Source organism: Pagrus pagrus (assembly GCF_965226575.1).
Source record: "Pagrus pagrus genome assembly, chromosome: 16".
In the NCBI taxonomy this organism is placed as follows: Eukaryota; Metazoa; Chordata; class Actinopteri; order Spariformes; family Sparidae; genus Pagrus; species Pagrus pagrus.
Genome location: NC_140200.1, coordinates 21,209,507 through 21,227,843, shown reverse-complemented (window position 1 = coordinate 21,227,843; position 18,337 = coordinate 21,209,507). Strand labels below are relative to the sequence as shown.

Below are 18,337 nucleotides of genomic sequence, written 5' to 3'. Positions count from 1 at the left end.
TGTGGGTGAGTCGATAATGACTGAATGAATTTTGTTTTAGAGTGAACTATTCCTTTAATGTCTCAATCAAACTGATTCCTCTGGGCTGTAAATGTCCACACCTGAAACACGTTGTCTCCTTCAGAAGGCAGGTCTTTATGATTCTGAAGAACAACACTGACAAGTTCAACTTGTTCAGTGGATGATTTGGATCACATTGTTTATGCGTCTTCTGACAGGATGAAATGTTTTGGCTGTGGAGTGGAGGGTCACCTCATCCGGACCTGTCCACAGAAACAAGATGCTGGGACAAATAATGGTGAGACTGCAGCACCAGGTCCAGAACAAGAACACACAGAGTTCACAGCAGGAAGACACACAGAGCACACAGCAGACTGAAACTGAGCATCAAGGAGCTGCTGGTTCATGTTCTGATGGTTCACAGGCTGCTGGTTCAGGTTCTGTTGATTCACAGGCTGCTGGTTCAGGTTCTGATGGTTCACAGGCTGCTGGTTCAGGTTCTGTTGATTCACAGGCTGCTGGGTCAGGTTCTGATGGTTCACAGGCTGCTGGTTCAGGTTCTGATGGTTCACAGGCTGCTGGGTCAGGTTCTGATGGTTCACAGGCTGCTGGTTCAGGTTCTGATGGTTCACAGGCTGGTGGTTCAGGTTCTGATGGTTCACAGGCTGCTGGTTCAGGTTCTGATGGTTCACAGGCTGCTGGGTCAGGTTCTGATGGTTCACAGGCTGCTGGTTCAGGTTCTGATGGTTCACAGGCTGGTGGTTCAGGTTCTGATGGTTCACAGGCTGCTGGTTCAGGTTCTGATGGTTCACAGGCTGGTGGTTCAGGTTCTGATAGTTCACAGACTGGTGGTTCAGGTTCTGATGGTTCACAGGCTGCTGGTTCAGAGGCTGTAGGCCCAGTTTTTGATGATCATGGTTCTGCTGATCCAGATACTGCTGCTGATCTGGGTTCTGTTGGTTCAGGTACAGCTGGTCCGGTTTCTGTTGGTTCAGGTGCTGTTGTGGAGGTGACTGATCAGTCACACACTGACAGCATTAACAGCGACACAGTCGACACACAGACTGAAACAAAGGAGGCAGAATGTTCTCTGGAGGAGGAAGGTGACATGCTGATCGATGAAGACTCCTTTAAAGACAACATGAAGAGGAAAGTGAGCAGTGACGTGTGTCAGTCTTCTGGTAAAGTGAAGAAAGTGTCTCTTCAGAGTGAGTGTCTGCAGTCAGGAGAGTGAAGATGATGAGGAGAGTGGTGTGGAGTCTGTAGCCTCCTCACAGACGTGGGCTCACAACAGGAGTGGTTACTCTTTAATGAGTATTAAGAAGATCCTGCAGAACACTAAGGGAGCAGAAATGTTCATGTTGAGGAAGTGTTCCCTGATCTACAGCTCTTCCTTGATTCAGTGAAGGCTTTTAGGAGAAGTCCTGGAGCTCTGGAGGAGAAAGCTTTCACTGACCAGGAGACTTACCGTCTGAAGAAACTGCTTCAAAAGGTCAGAAAGCAGTTAGATGATGATGAATAAGTCTCATAGATATTCCCTCTTCTCCCTGATTTGTTCACTTGCTTTTGTTTTACACCTTTTTCTCGCTATGGGAGACATAAGAATAGGCAGCTTGAATTTAAATGGAGCAAGGGATGATGGGAAAAGGGCTTCACTTTTCAAGCTGTGTTCTCTCAGAAAGCTGGATGTTATTCTGGTACAAGAGACACACAGTACTTCTGATAACGAGACTGACTGGAGGACAGAGTGGACTGGTGAAACCTTTGTAAGTCACAAAACCAGTAACAGTTGTGTGGTTGGATTTCTTTCTTCCAGAAACTTTCTTCCTCAGTCTGTAGAGTCTGAAGAAGTTATTAAAGGCCGTCTGTTAAAAGGAGGAGCAGTGTGTGAAAATGTAAAGATGGTGTTTATTAATATTAATGCTCCGGCTGTGGGAGTGGAGAGAGTAGATGTTTCTAGATGTTTAAATGAAGTGATTGATAAATGTAATAATGAGGAATATGTATTTATCTGTGGAGACTTTAACTGTACTGAGGACAGCAGGTTAGACAGGAACCATGCAGAGCCTCACGCTGCCTCTCACACTCGTCTGCTTCATCTCATGGAGGCTCAGGAGTTGTGTGATGTGTGGAGAGTTTTTCATAATAAACAGAGACAATACACCCGGACTCACGCTAAACATAACTCACTGTCTATGACCAGGCTTGATCGTTTTTATTGTTTTAAACATCATTTGAATGTTTAATATTTAAAAGTTGTTTTATCAGCCCTGTTGGCTTCTCTGATCACTCACTTGTGAGCTTCTGTTTTTATAAAAAGTAAAACCCAACAGTGCCTATTGGCATTTTAACACGACTTCACTGGAGGATAAAAACTTCAGAGAGACTTTTGTCTTTTTTTGGAAAAACCACCAAAGTATGAGCTGCAGGAGGGCGGTCCTTACCTTACTGCCTCAGAAAGGTGACCTGCAGTTCATCAACAACTGGAGGCCTGTGTCACTGCTCTGATCTGACTATAAGCTGCTGTCCAAGGTGTTGGCGACCAGGCTGAGCAGAGTGATGAACAAGTGATTCAGTGTGATCAGACCTACTGTGTACCAGGCAGGCTGATTTCTGATAATATTATTTAGATTCTTGACTTTTTAGAGATCTGTAAACTGTTTGGCCTCCTTTTCAGGTTCAAAGGGGAGTTAGACAAGGCTGCGCTCTCTCTGGCATGTTATACTCTTCAGCAATCAAGCTTTTGTTGCACAAACTTAGAGCTGACCTTCAGGGGCTGACTATTCCAGGTTGTAATGCACCTTTAAAATGGTCAGCCTGTGCAGACGATGTGGTCATCCTGGTGGACAGCCAGCAGGATATTGATGTGTTGGTAAAAGATGTCGTCCAGTTCGGCTCAATATCCTCCGCCAAGGTTAACTGGGACAGACGTGAAGCCCTCAGTGTTGGTGGACTGGAGAAGAAGCTCAGTTTAACTGGGGGGTTTGATTTGGAAGACGGGGGGCTGAAATACTTAGGAGGGTTTTTAGTTGATCAACCGTTTGTTCTTAATAACTGGGAGAATGTTCTCGAAAAGGTCAAAGGTCGTTTAACAAGGTGGAAACGGATTAAAACCAAAATGTCCTACAGAGGTCGAGTCCTCATCACTGACAATTTGGTATCATCCACTTTATGACATGGTCTGTCATGTGTTGACCCCCCACCTGATCTGCTGTCAAAGATCCAGGCTCTTCTTGTTGACTTCTTCTGGGACAGACCGTGTATCTGAGCAGAAGAAACAGAATAGAGAAAGCTGTGGATGATGATGCTGTTTTCATGTTTGTAAAAATGTTGAAAGCTCGTTTAAAAATAGATTTTAATTATTACAGAATGATGAAAGATTTGTAGAAGTTTCCAGTGTGTTGTGTTAGAAACATGTGCTCTGCTGTGTTGTTGATGACGAGCTGTTCTGTGGAAGTTTACTGAGATGATCTGGATTCTGTGAATGCTGAATTATTGACCGTGTTGGTTTTGTATCTTGTTTGTTGTTGTGGTTTTAAAATATCTTGAAAAAATTATCTTTATCTCCCTCTCTCTCTCACTCTCTCCCCCTCTCCCCCCCTCTCTCTCCCTCTCTCTCTCAATTTTCAATTCAATTCAAAGGAGCTTTATTGGTATGAAGGTTTCAGCAACAATGTTGCCAAAGCATCAACACACAACTTGTCCAAACACTCGGACAGAACACAACAAACAACAACATGAACACCAACACAACACCAAGACTGATTTACATTAATTATATATACAGTATATCCTGTATATCCTGTGTGTGTGTGTGTGTGTGTGTATGTGTGTGTGTGTGTTTGAACTCTGAGATTACAGAGTTGAACTTGTTAAAATAAATGTTCCTGGTTTCATTGAATGTTTTTTACATTGTAGGAGAAAGTGCATCTCTGTTTCAACCTCACCTGTCGAGCAGTGACCACATGTTGTGTTTTCTTTTGGTTGCCATGATTGTTTGTGTCTTCCTGTTTGGATTGTGAGTTTGTGGTCACTGAGCCTGTACTTGGTGAGCATCTGTCTCTGCTTTCTATCTCTGACAGTAGAGATATTCTGCTGATTCATCATCTATTTTAGGGCTAGATAACATCCTGATCTACTTTGGCTTTTAGTTTCTTCTTTCCAATGTTCCAGGTAGGTTTCTTTACATTGTGTTATAATTTGCATCTCTCTCTCTCTCCCTCTCTCCCCCCTCTCTGACAGACACTTTGTGTCTGTGTTTTCTGGTTTGTGTTGTTTCATCAGTAAATGGTTGAATGTTACGACATGCTCGACACAGTGGCTGTTGACAAATATTATTTAGAAATATTTGCATTCATTCACAACCAATTACAAAAGCAAACAAACATTTTGTAAGACATAAAATGTTTTGAAGGATTTAATCAACCTTCAGCCATGTAGTCACGAGCTGCAGCCAGAATGTTGTTTCTAACATGAGAAGCAACTTTAATTTCTATGAATCACTTGAATCACTGACATGACTAAACACATGTGTTGTGCTCCTGATGTTTGATGATAACTTTGTTCTCTGACATGATGTTTCTGCTCCACAGCTCGTACAGATTGTTCTGTTGTCAACTACATCATGTTGGTTCTGCGTGTGGCTGAACTCGTCCTAATTACTGTGATTACTGTTCTTCTCATCAGAGCTCGAGGTGAGAAAATTCACACCAACATTTGTTTGGACTGATGAACACAAACTGTCAGTTTAGAGCTGAAATGTTACTCTGTGCTTTATTTTCCAGGGAACCAGAGACCAGTGAGGCGTTCAGGTGCAGCAGCCGGTCAGGTAAAGATCATATCAGATCAGACAGCAGCTGGTGGTGCATTCAGGTTCAGCTGATTCTGTTTATAAACATCAACAGACAGCTGGGAGGAACATATGGAGCACGTCTGGGATAATATATACATACACACACATACTGTATGAATATATATACGTAAGTGATGGTGCGTTCAGGTGTTGTCAGATTATTTCTTATTTCTTGTGTTAAATGTGGGTCAATGATGTGAAAGTTGTCAGTTAAAGTGTGTCAGAGTGACAGTTTGTTTGTGTTGTGTTTCACAGGTGGATCACGATGAAGATGAAGATGATGGTGTGGTGAAATATGAAAACTGTGGAGACACTTCTGCCTCTGTCAGACTCCACTGAAGAGTTCAGAGCTGATTTGAAGATTTCCTGCTTGTTGTTGAAGCTGCAGCAGCTTGAGCTCAGTTTCATGTCTCTGTGTGCAGAAGAACTCATTTTAACTCACTTTCATTTAGTATTTGTAGGAGCCTTAATGCAGTTTTCTTGTTGATAGAATGATTTAGTTCATTAGAAGGAATAAGGATAAGAATATTTACATTATTTACAGATTTATACAAATGGTTTGTTTATGGCCAGGCAATAAGTACAGGTTTCTGTAATTTCAATATTTGTGGACAGCTAAAATTATCTTTATAGTTTATTCGTGGTACTTAATAGTGGATGGATGTATTTTTGTTACTTGCAGACTGCACCTTTAATGGGTCACTCTCTCGCGAGTGTTTTTGTAGGTGATGTGAATTTGTGGTCAGTCAGGACAAGCGGGGAGTGGAGCCAAGTAGTTTAGTTTATTGACCTCTCGCTCTCTGTGTAGGACGCAATTTGTATTTAATTTTGTGACAATTTATTTTTTTCACATATTTGTGTGTGTATTTGAATGTGTGTTCAGCCTTAATTGAGTGTGTAACACTGGCAGCTGTGGCTCAGGGGTAGAGCCAGCATCTTGTTATCAGAAGGTCGCTGGTTTGATTCCCCTGGTCTGCATGTCAAAGCAAGATACTGAACCACAAACTGCTCCTGATGTGCTGGTCGGCACCTTGCATGGCAGCCACCGCCATCAGTGTATGTATGTATGAATTACTGTAAGTCGCTTTGCACAAAAGTGTCTGCTAAATGTAAGTTACAGTCTTCTCTTTATTATATCTGTTAACAGTATCATCTGCAAATAAAGACATCTTCACCACTTGTTTTGTGAGCATGCAGCACAATAAACCTCTAAACCACAGCTTATACATACTGTATGCAGTAAACATTGCCCCTTTGCAAAGTAAATATTTTTATCATTGATGTAGCTCTAATATATTACATTTTAGCCATTCCTGTTTCATTATTTGTGACAATTAAAAGTATAATATGTAAGAATTCTGAATCAAAATGTCTCAAATCAACTTTGTTATATTTTGTTGAGTTGTGTACTTACATTACATCATCCCAAATGTTTGCAACAATGTTGTCGCCGCTGCTGCTTCCATCACAGGGAAATCGGCGAAAAATACTAAATTTAAGGTGAATACAATGTTAAACATCTGTGAACATTTGTACCTATAAGTCACATCAGGTAGATGTTCATCAGCAGTGGTGGTTGTTTAATGGTGTGTTCATCAACAGTGAAGTGAGTTTGACAGCAGGAACATTTGTATTTATTTGCTTTACTCATGCCAGTTTACTTTACTGTAAACTAGGTGTGTGTGTCTGTGAGGTTAAATTCAGGACAACTCTGTGAATTCAGTAGCCTACTCACCACATACTCTGCTTCTCTCTCCTCTTCTTCCCGTCTCCTCTCTGTATCTTTACGTTCATGAAGTGAAGTACATTTCCCCTCCAGCTCCAGTCAGCAGTCAACATTACACAACATAAACACCTGACAATGGAGGTCAGCTCCACAGATCGCTGCTGCAGTCAGAAGTGAACATAAATCCACTTTTTAATCCCAAAAGTTTAAAAGTAATCTCTTAGATATCCTCCTGTCAGTAAATTGTTCCTGATCAGAGCAGATCTGAAGTGACTCCTGGTGTTTATTCTCCAGAGGGTCTGGCTCTAATCTGGACTCTCCAGCCAGCTCTAGCAGCTCCCACTCCACCCGGCCCTCCACACAACACTCTGCATCCTTTGATTTGTTCAGATAGAGACGCCCCTAGTGGCAGAAGTTACATATTGTTTGTTTGAACAGTTGTATGACAATATTTTCCCTTGTAATTACATATCACACATATACACTCATATAGAAAAATCCAGTTCCTGGAGTCAGTAACAGTCTTCTCTTTATTATATCTGTTAACAATATCATCTGCAAATAAAGACGTCTTCACCACTTCACTCTACACTGTGTTTTGTGACTCCTTCATGTACTAACAGTGTCATAATGGAAAGTGAATATTCTCTACTATGAATGTCTTGACTCTACTAGTAGTAAACCTTCCCTCTGGTGGCTTGAACAGCTCTGTTCTCTCTGGACACTAAAATATGTCTTAATACAGATAGAAATGCAGCCAAAGTGAGCTGAGAATGTCCAGAAATCTAATAACTCAGGCTACTTTCAGAAGGTTTGGATGCACAGGACCACCTACTCTGACCTAAAATGATGGAAATACATTTCACACATCTTAAATGTCCAACTAGTCGTGTCTGCAGTGAGCATACAGCATGAAAAACCTCCAGACCACAGGTGAAGTATTGTAACTGTCCAGTTGAACAGCACATATTGTGGAGGCTTGATGCTCCACGTCGTGACAGTTAAAGACAGTTCAGTCAGGACGCTCCTCAGTGTTTGAACCGTTTGTTGTAACTAGTCTCAGTGAGTCCAAACCTTCCAGGAGTTCAAGTGGTTTTCAACAGAATTTGATAAGCGCCTCTTTGTCTTCTGTCCTAATAAAGTGTGGACTGTGTGTTCCTGTGAGCCTCGTGTGTTTCTCATGTTTATCTGCTCATCATTAGAGGATCAACCTGCAGAGCTCTGCTGCTGTTGTACCCACATTCTCATCAAAACACTTCCCCTTCACTTCTCTGAGAGAAACAAGTGCAGAGAAAGAAGGAGGAACCAACAGGCCTCAGACCACTAACATATGTGTGAAACACGTCAGTGTCACAAATAAACCGTGGGACTGGACACAGAGTGAACTTGAGACTCAAGAAGAGTCTTCATATAGTTTGTTTGTTACAGTGTTATATTGACTCAAACATTTTCCTTTGTCTTGTAATGAGTGACTTTGTCTTCTTCACTTGCTCATTACAGTTTCACAGGATCTTTGTGGGGCTGCTGTGACTTCTGACCTCTGACCTCTTCACTGATGGCAGCATCTCATGTTGCTGATCAAGAGTTTGTGGTTGCTGTCAGTCACTGTGGATGAGAGAAAACTACATTTCAAACCTGCGAACGGCGAAGTTGTGATATTTACAAGAAATTCAGTGAGATAAAATCTAAAACAGACTAAAATTAAGAATGAGGAAGTGACATCATACAAACCACAGGAAGTAGGTGCAGCTTCTCTCGACTAAAGCACGACTTTAGAAACTCAGATGATCATAAGAACAGAGACAGAAGAAGGAGAGAGACAGAGAATCATGATGGTCCAGTTCAAATGGATTCAAATGTCTTTATTTCTTACAGCGATGCTTCAGTTCACAGGTAAGAAGACGTATATCACATATAGAAATGGAAGGTGCATGGCAATAATGTACTTTATTAAATATATGATTGAAGTAAGACAACAAAATGTGTTGTTTGTTTACAACGTGGTGAGTTTAGTGAACTTTTAGAAACAAGGATAAAGAAATATCACAGATTTTTTCTCATTTCAGTTTATTTTCATATTTTTCTCTGATCTTGTAAACAGGAGCAGCTGGAAACCTTCCAGCCTCCGTCACTGTCAGAGTTGGAGATGACGTCACTTTGCCTTGTGAAAATGTGATAAAGCCTCAGCAACAATGTGACACCACCACCTGGATCTTAAGCAATTCAAGAAGCACATCAGCGGTAGCATTGGTCGAACATGGGCAGATTGGTGAAAATGCCAAAGCTAAATCAGACAGACTGAGTGTTACAGAGAACTGTTCTCTGGTTGTGAAGAAGGTCACAGTCGAGGATGCTGGTCGTTATTATTGTCAGCAATACAAATCAGACATACGTCAAGATCCAGACTCTGAGGTTCATCTGTCTGTTGTCTCCAGTGAGTATTTACATCATAATGTTTTCAGATCAAACTGTGAAACATTACAATAATTATGATCACAGTGATGAAGTTAATGTTACTCTTGTTGTCTTTCTCTCACAATATCTCCATCTTCACCAGTGACTGAACATCAGAACGATCATGGGGTGACATTAATCTGCTCTGTGTCGACATATGAACAATGTACACACACAGTGAAGTGGCTGTTTATGAGTAAAGAGGTGGATAAAGATAACCAAGAAGTGAAGACATCAACGTCTCCCTGCAAGGCCTACATGAATATTTTGACTTCTCATCACATTTATGAGTCAAGGTTTAAATTTCTGAATTGTTCAGTGACTGATGGTAACAAAGAGCAGCAGCTGTTTCCCTTGAGACTTCAGTCATCAGGAAAGAAACCAGGTGAGAATATGTTGATCTTCAAACATACGTGAATAGTTATGTTACATATCTGTTTATTTTAGGGATTTTAAGTTTTAATGTTACATCACAAGTTTTGTACTGAACAGTTTGTTGAGTTGTGTTTATCTGTTCAGGCAAGGACACAGCAGCAGCAGCAACAACAACAGCAAGGACAACAACAACAACAGCAAGGACAACAACAACAACAACAACAACAACAACAACAACAACAACAACAACAACAACAACAACAACAACAACAGGGTCTGGGACCGGTGATGCTTCACAGGGTAGTTAGTGAACATTTTTATCTGCTTCTACAATCTGTGAGATGCTGACAGACACTTTGTGTCTCTGGTTTCTGGTTCATGTTGTTTCATTAGTAAATGGATGAATGTTTTTACATTTAAAATTAGTTTCTGTTGTATTATAAGTTTTTTGTTGTCCTTGCAACGTACAGCTGAAAGCTCCGTAAAGAATCAGTAAGTGGACATTGAGTTCAGTGGGTAATGTGTTGTGTTTGCTTGTTTGGTCAAAGTAGATTCAGATTGTGTTTACACTGGATGCAGTCTTTGTTCTAAAAGTGTCAAATTAAAATGACGTGTAACTCTCTTCAACAGGAAGCTGCAGCCAACATGCTTCATATATTTTCATTATGTTTCCAGATTGGCGGTGGCTGCTCATCATTCTGGCTGTGGTCTTAGTGGCACTTTTAATAATTGTTGTGAAAGTCATCAGGAGGAAGAGAGCTGAAGGTGAGAGCACAGAGAAAACTTTTTTAAACAAGATGTTACAACAACACTGGATTTTCTTTGTGGAAGCTAAAGTCAACTCTCTTTTTTGTCTTTTCAGAGAACAAAACACAGCTGGAGGACAATGTTGTGAGTATAATATCCTGCACAGATGTACTGCATATGTTACACAGGTGTTTTTATTGTACCCTGACTACATGTGTGTTAAGTGAACTGTAAGATGCTTTTTGACCAAACTGTGTTTATTCAGGGACTGACCTCAAACCCAGCAGTGACTCAGTCTGCACCAGAAACCAGTCAGGGCACGGTGAGATCACACGCTACCAAGACGGTTGGTGGTGTCAGATTGTATGATAGAGATAAAAAGGGAAGTCAGATAACACAGACTACACTAGAGGAGAGCATGAGTAGTCAAACAGAGGTCAAACCACCACAGATAAACTGCTACACAACATGTTGACACGTCATTTGAAACATGAGAGACAGCATGAGCACGTTGGCAGAATTAAAAGAATGTAAAATAATGTTAAACTAGAACAGAATAAAGTGAGAAGTGTGAGTCAGATTAAATCTACATGTTGTCCTCTCTGTGCAGGCTGACCCTGGAGATGGTGTTTGCTACGCCTCCGTCAGCTACACCAGGAACACCAACAGGAGAGATCGGGTAAGAAAAACAGGAAATCTTCAGACTTCAAACTGAATCACTTTGTGTTGTTGTTATTTCATCGTGTTGTGTTCATGTGCTGCTGGATTTCATAAGGTTGCGTTTACTTGCATTATTCTGTATAATATAATATTGTGTGATTTATTTGTTGTGTTGTTTGTTTATTGTTTTCAGGTTCAGGGAAAAGATGAAGATGATGATGATGATGAAGCAGTGACCTACACCACCATCAAAGCTTCCTCTCTTTCTGCTGGAGCGTCTGCTGATCCCAGCAACCTGTACGCCACCGTCAACAAACCAAAGAAATAAGAGGCCACAGTGTAGCCACAGCTCACACTGATACACTTGTTTTACATTGATAATGGATTTTAGTGAATGCTTGATGATCGTTTTGAGGATTTTTTGCTGTAACAAGCCTTTTATCCAGTACGGGGTGCAGTAGGTTAACTAGTAGCACATTAGCACAGCATTATGTGGCTGCTTGAAATGTAAATGAGCTAATGAGATAATATATGGTACATTTTTCCTGATGACTTTGCGATCAGGAGCTTTAATATGATAATCTGTAAAAAGAGTAAATGCCAGATTGGCTTTGGAGTGTAGGTATCAGAAAACAGGTGCTCTGAGGATCCCAGGTCATTTCATAAACAGAGTACAGAGGTCACACTTGTCTTTTACTTTGTGATCAATAAATCATAACCAAAACATTCCAAGACACTGTTTTGCGAAAAAAAAAATATAATAAATGTTGGTCTTTAGTTAAAGATTTATTGTAATTATATGTTATTTTTGTATCTCCTGTTATTTGTTTGATATGCAGTCATTTTAACATCTATATCTCTCTCAATAAATCAATAAGTGAACCAACTGACTTGTGTATTTTCAGCCTTTATCAACATAAACATCAAACCATTTAGCATTTTTTCTTCATGTTTTGTAGAGGAACATCTATAAAATAATACATTTCATCATAAGCTGCTTTAAGATGATCAAAACTGTAATTTCACCACCTTGTGATCATCCGATCACAAAAAACAGCCAAACAGGACGAGAAAGACGAATGCATCAAATATAAAAGAAAATCAGCAACTGGTGCTCCAAGTTCTAATATATTTTTTTTTTTATTTTTTTTTTATTTTTTTTAATTTATAATTTCTATTCAATGCAAGGTACAGTACACATATGAAGCATCCATTACACTTGTTAAAGGAAGTAAATGTAAAGAACAAAGTCTAACAGTGGCGTACTGAGTATTGTCAGAACCACACAGAACAATTTATCACTTTCAAAAGTAGAGGACGATTTTACTGCTCCACATAAACCACAGCCTTACTGAAGAGCGTGTACAACATATTAGGTACCACGATGAACACACCTGTGCTGCACAGGTAAAAACCAGTTGTTTTTTTTGGTTTTGGCCCCCCCCCTTTTTCTTAAACCAAAAAGGCAAAAACAAAAATCCAGTAGACATTTGGTAGTCACTTTCTAGCCACTTTTTTAAAATCCCCTAAACAAAAAATAATATTTAGCTAGGATATAGCATAATACCAACAATGAGAAAATTAAAAATAAATAAATAAATAAATGAAAATAAAAGACGACCATAATCTTACAAAATGATTTTTTTTCTTTTTTTTTTAAAATCAAAAAGACAAAAACAAAACCCAAATAGTTGACATTTGGTAGCCACATGTCTAATACTGTATTATTAACTCTGTAGTGCTTCTTTTTTTTACCCCCTAAACAATAAAATATTTAGTTAAGATATGGCACAATACCAGCAATGGAAAAAAAACAGATATAATAATTTTTTTACAATTTTTTTTAGTTAACTTCAATAGAACAGAAGAAACATAAGAACTGGGATGTATATTAGAAAAACACAGGTTGATTAGAGAATATCAACACATATGGGAGGTTGAACTAGCAGTAGTAGGCCTATATTCTTTTTGTGTGTTCAGATAAGGAAAGACCCCAATGTTTTGTTGTTTAATAAGGATCATTCTGTCGTGTCCCTTCAGTTAGGTCATCTTTTTTCAACAAAGGAGATCCACTTTGACCATATTTTATTAAATCTGTCCATCTGTAGATTAAGTGAGTGTGTGATTTTTTCCATTCGATATATGTCGTCAATCGTGTCCGTCCATTCACTCACTGTAGGAGGTTCGGGGTGAAGCCAGTGTCTAGTGATATTTTTCTTAGCTACAGTTACCATAATTATAAAAAGATATCTATTAGTGTTTCCAGTAATAAAATCTGATTTGCCTAAGATAAAGGTTTCAAATTGGTTGGGTATCTTTATATGAAATATCTCCTCCATTGTTTTATGAACATCTGACCAAAAATTCTGCAACCCTGGGCATTTCCAAAATATATGCCAATGATTTGCATCTCGACCTCCACATCCTCTCCAGCATATGGGGTCTTCCCCTGTGTAATGAATTTTCATCTTTGGAGTAGTGAAAAATCTTATCAAACACTTCCACGCAAATTCCCTCCGTGTGTGCACTTGTGTATCTCCACAGAATTTCGCAGTAGTTAAGCCATTCTTCTTTGGTTATGTCAAGTTGTCCTTCTTTTTCCCATTTATTTTTGATATATTCTGTGGTGTATGTGTATGTAAGGAGGCCTTTGTACAACCTTGAGATGGCGCCTTTAATTGATTCATTTGAGTATGACCTCAAGAATTCTTTTAATATTGCATCTTCCAGGTCTACGGGAAGTGTTTTGTTGCATTTATCAAAATAATTACGAAGTTGCAAGAATCTGTAAAAGTCCTGCTGTTCTAAGGAGAATTCTCTTCTTAGCGTTTGGAAGTCTTTTAGTATTCCTTTATTTGTAAGTGAGTAGAATGTTGAGATCCCTTTGCTTGTCCAGGTTTTAAATCTGAGGTCTAATTGGTTTGGTTTGAAGTCAGGATCATATGCAATCCATCTGATGAACCATAATTTATCCAGTAATTTATAATCTGTTTTGATTGTGTTCCAGATTTTAAGTTGGGACTTCAGCCATGGGTTTTTTAGTTTACTTATTGTTTGTTTTATTTCCTTATTACCTAACACTGCTTGAATTGGGGAATCCTTAATTAAGGTCTTTTCTATATCCTTCCATCTTGCGTTATATTCCTGATTACATAAATTTAATAATGGCTTGATCTGAGTTGAGTAAAAGTAATTTCTTAAATGTGGGACTGCCATTCCACCCTCTTTTTTGGGGAGTTGCAACGTTTTAAATCTTACTCTTGGTTTTTTCCCTTGCCAGATGAATCTTGAGAGAATTTTGTCCCACTCATTAAATTGTTGGGATTTAATTTTGACGGGGAGAGCTTGAAACAGATATAAAATCCTAGGAAGGATGTTCATTTTAATTGATTCTATTCTTTGTGTTAAACTCATAAATGGATTTGAGTTCCATCTTGCAATATCTGTTTTTAATTTGTTTATAAGTGGGTCATAGTTTATTTTTTTAGTTGTGGTTATATCTTTTGGCAATAATATTCCAAGATATTTTATTGCTTCTTGGTCCCATTTCATATGGAATCTCATTTGGAGCTCTATTGGTGTGTTGTAATAAAGTTTTAAAATTTGTGTCTTTTGGATATTTAGCTTGTATCCTGCATATTTACCATACTGTTCTAGTAATTTAAATAATTCGGGGAGAGATTTAGATGGTTCAGTTAGGTACACCAAGATGTCGTCTGCGTACAGCGCCACCTTGTGTTTGTCATTACTTATGTTAATTCCTTTGATGTTGTCTGTCTGCCTGATCCATTGGGCTAGCGGCTCTATGAAGAGAGCAAAAATATAATATAGATTTTTTATCATGTGTCAAGTAACAAGAACCTTTTTTTCTGTGTGTGAAAACCAGTGAAAAAAAGATATTTTTCAGAAGGAAAATACTTCGGGGGAGTTTTATTTCCTCTCTGCACTCTAAACACAAGATGCATCTGTTACAGTACATGTTAGCAGGTTATGTAACATGACTGTCATGTCTTTCTTTGGGGAGGAATATGTCATACTAATCTGCTCTTAGTGTCACAGCTGGAATATTGTGTATTATCAGCAAGTCAGATCAAGGATTTACATTTCATGATCTCATATGTAATATTTTTCAAATTCTGATATATGAGCATTTTCTTGCTACACAATAGTTTATGGTCACAGTGTTCAGTGTCAGTTGCAGCAGGTAGATTACAGTGTGTTTGTGTTCTCTCATGTTTTATGTTCAAAATACCAATTTAACATCAACAGTAGTAGTTACCAGCAGGCTCCAGCAGGGGGCGCAAACAACTGTTGAGCTGCTCCTCATAATAAGGGTTAATGGTCACCTGTGCTTTAGGAGAATGTGTATATCTGCTGAGTAGACTATTTGTAACACAGTATGTTCGTGTATTGTGAGTGGGACATTTGGACACTTGCAGGGAAGAGGATTATTTTTGTACATGTTCTACAGCGATGAGTTGATTCTTTGAAACAACTAATCACAGCAGTGCTGAAGTTTCTCTGACAGATTTCAGCATGGAAAACTCAAATCAAACATTCTCTGCTTGTGTCTGTGTTTGTGAGCTGGTTGGTTTGTATTACAAACAGTGCAGTGCAGTCTCTGCACCTTCACCAGTCAGCTCATGTGGAACATCCTCACCACCTGCTCATATGGACTTATGTATATGGATTTATCAAAGTCTGTAACTAAAGTCAGTGACAGGCCTCACAGAGTCGTTACACTCCATATCCTCATTGTGAGTCACGTATCAAACTTTATATGTGACGTGAAGCAGTCAGTGTGATCGCTGTAAACTACAATTACTGCAGTTGCACTCGTGCGTAACGCTGATGGATGCATAGACTCTCACTGTCCTCACACTGCTGCAGGACAACATGAATGGAAGAATTAATAAGTGTTTTCCAACCTCCATCTCAGACACACACAACTGTGTTTTTTTTTGTGCTTTTCATCTCAGTCAGGAGATGAGTGGTGGTCACTTCAGCCTCTTGTGGTCGAAATGAGTACAACAGAAAGAAACAAAATATGAGAACATTTTTTTTGTTTTCACTGTGTTACACACAAACATTTAAGAACTTAGAAAATGGAGCAACAGAAAAAACAAAACCTCTCACTTGCCCCTCAGGGCTTGTGTAGTTTAGCAATAAACTACATAAAGACAAGAAGTTGCATTTGTGCAAATATTTATCTCAACTAACAATCAAATATGCATCAAATGCAGATGTTTGTCAGTTTAAAAAGATGGAAAGAAGATTTAAAAGGTCATCAAATAATTAAATATTAGACTGTGACAATACGTAATTATAAAGACTACACAGCCAACAGTCTCGTTAGTGACGCTCACCAGAACCCGTAACTTAAACATTGTAAAACTGCTCCTGTATGTCAGCAGCTCACAGAACTGAAGAACTACGCTTTCACATCACTGCAGTTGTCAATATGATCAGATTTATTGTGATTTTCACCTTTGTTGAAACTATTTCTGTGCCAAGGCGGCGGCCATGTTGGTGTCGGTGACGTGTGTTGAGAGAGACGATGTAGTTCACTGAGCAGCTTCACACAAAACTAGATGATATTTTACTTTAATTACAACAAACTGGGCGTGACTTCAGCTCTCTATGCTCCTGATCAAATGTAAAGTTTAAAATGTTACAGAGGTTCCCACAAGAGATTCAAAGGAGAAGGTGGAACATCACACAAATTCAACAGCACACAGAGGTGATGAAACAGACCGAAGTCAGTATGAGGATGTGACTTCTTCCTCATCACAGCAAGTAGATGCTGCGATAACTTTTCAGAAGTGTGAGTGTGAGACCGAGAGAGAAACACGATGGTTGAGTTCAGGTGGATTACATTTTCTCTATTTCTGATGCTGGTGGTCAGTCTGACAGGTAAGGATACAAAACTGCATTCATATTACTAATTATTACGTATTCTTCCTTTAACTGAGACGGACAAGTTTAGTTTGTAACATGTTGAGTTCAATGAACTGTTTGACACTGAAAATGAGACGTATCTAAAATTAACATCACAAAAGCTGTGAGCGTCACAGTGAAACTCATATTTATTAATATTTGACATTTCACTCTCTTTATCTCAACAGCAGTAACAGGGAAATACCCCTCCGTCGCTGTCAGTGTTGGAGATGAAGTCAGTTTGTCTTGTGAAAATGTGAAAGACGATCAGGAGAAGTGTGACAGTACTACCTGGATCTTCTTTGGTTCAACAAAGGCAGTACGGCTGTTTGATGGTGGGCAGATTCACAAAGAAGCTCAAACTAAATCAGACAGACTGAGTGTCAGAGAGAACTGTTCTCTGGTTATCAAAGACATCACAATCCAAGACGGTGGTGACTACTTCTGCATGCAGATCCAATCAGGAGAACAACAAGGTCCAGTCACTGATGTTTATCTGTCTGTTGTCACCAGTGAGTATTTACATCATAATGTTTTCAGATCAAACTGTTCTTGTTGTCTTTCTCTCACAATGTCTCCATCTTCACCAGTGACTGAACATCAGGAGGCTGATGATTCCACTTTAAACTGCTCTGTGTCGTATCATGGATGGTGTAGACACACAGTGAAGTGGCTGTATGAGGGTAAAGAGGTGGATGAAGATAAAGACATGGAGACATCAACGTCTAACTGCTCAGCTACTGTGACATTTCACACCTCTGATCTCAAGAAGTCAAAGCACCACGAGTCCTTTGAGTGTGAAGTGACTGAAAATTTCACTGGAAAAGTTCAGCAGTTTACCTTCAGCCGTCAGTCCTCAGGAGAGAAAACAGGTGATGAGCTGATTACAATCACTTCACACTGAAGTGGATATAAAAACACCTCTGATTATATTTAACTGCTCTAAATTCTCTTCTCAGTCTGGTGGCGGTTCATCATTGTGTCTGTGGGTTTGTCAGCACTCTTGATAAGTGTTGTTACAGTCAACATGTGGACGAGAACTAGAGGTGAGAGCAACCACAGATGAAACAGGAAGCTTTGATGAACCTGGACTTTCACTGTGGAAACTAAACTGGACTTCTTTTTGTCTTTTCAGGGAACAAAACACAGAGAAGAAAACAGGGTGAGTTTTAAACTCAAGTGTGAACTGTGTTCAGCTTCAACAGTGGAGGGAAAATGTAAGACGGAAAAACCCAACTGTCAGAACATTTGTTGGTGATTTACCTTTCTGCAAAACCACAAATGTGTCGAAACTTTTACATTTGTTATGTTGCAACTTCATATTTCTTTGGGTTCCTGTGTCATTTTTATTTTGTTACAACGCTGTGCTTACACTGTGGTTAGGATTAGGCATCAAAACCACTTTTAGTTTGGGTTTGGAAAAGATGCTGTTTTGGCTTAAAACACTAATTCTTGTCGCCTCAAACTCAACTGGAACTTGTGGCAAGGTTTCCTAAAAAACATCCAGTGCTGTCACGCTTACAAATGTTGAAACACCAGCTTGATCTCCTCGAGACTTCCACATAGGAAAGTCTGACCTTTAGAAT

At 39.3% G+C, this 18,337-nt stretch overlaps 2 long non-coding RNA genes across 3 annotated transcripts; both read left to right on the top strand.

Moving 5' to 3' along the window:
* The first annotated feature begins 216 nt into the window (after positions 1 to 216).
* Positions 217 to 5,757, top strand: LOC311271269. Of its 2 annotated transcripts, none has more exons than XR_014624385.1 (4): positions 217 to 298; positions 4,593 to 4,694; positions 4,785 to 4,828; positions 5,108 to 5,757. It is a non-coding gene; the product is annotated as an uncharacterized lncRNA (long non-coding RNA). The 2 variants fall into 2 exon arrangements; XR_014624386.1 differs by lacking the exon at positions 217 to 298 and adding an exon at positions 4,094 to 4,173.
* Positions 5,758 to 10,623: 4,866 nt separating this feature from the next.
* LOC311271274 lies at positions 10,624 to 11,614 on the top strand. The gene is made up of 2 exons (XR_014624390.1): positions 10,624 to 10,833; positions 11,008 to 11,614. It is a non-coding gene; the product is annotated as an uncharacterized lncRNA (long non-coding RNA).
* The last annotated feature ends 6,723 nt before the right edge of the window (positions 11,615 to 18,337 follow it).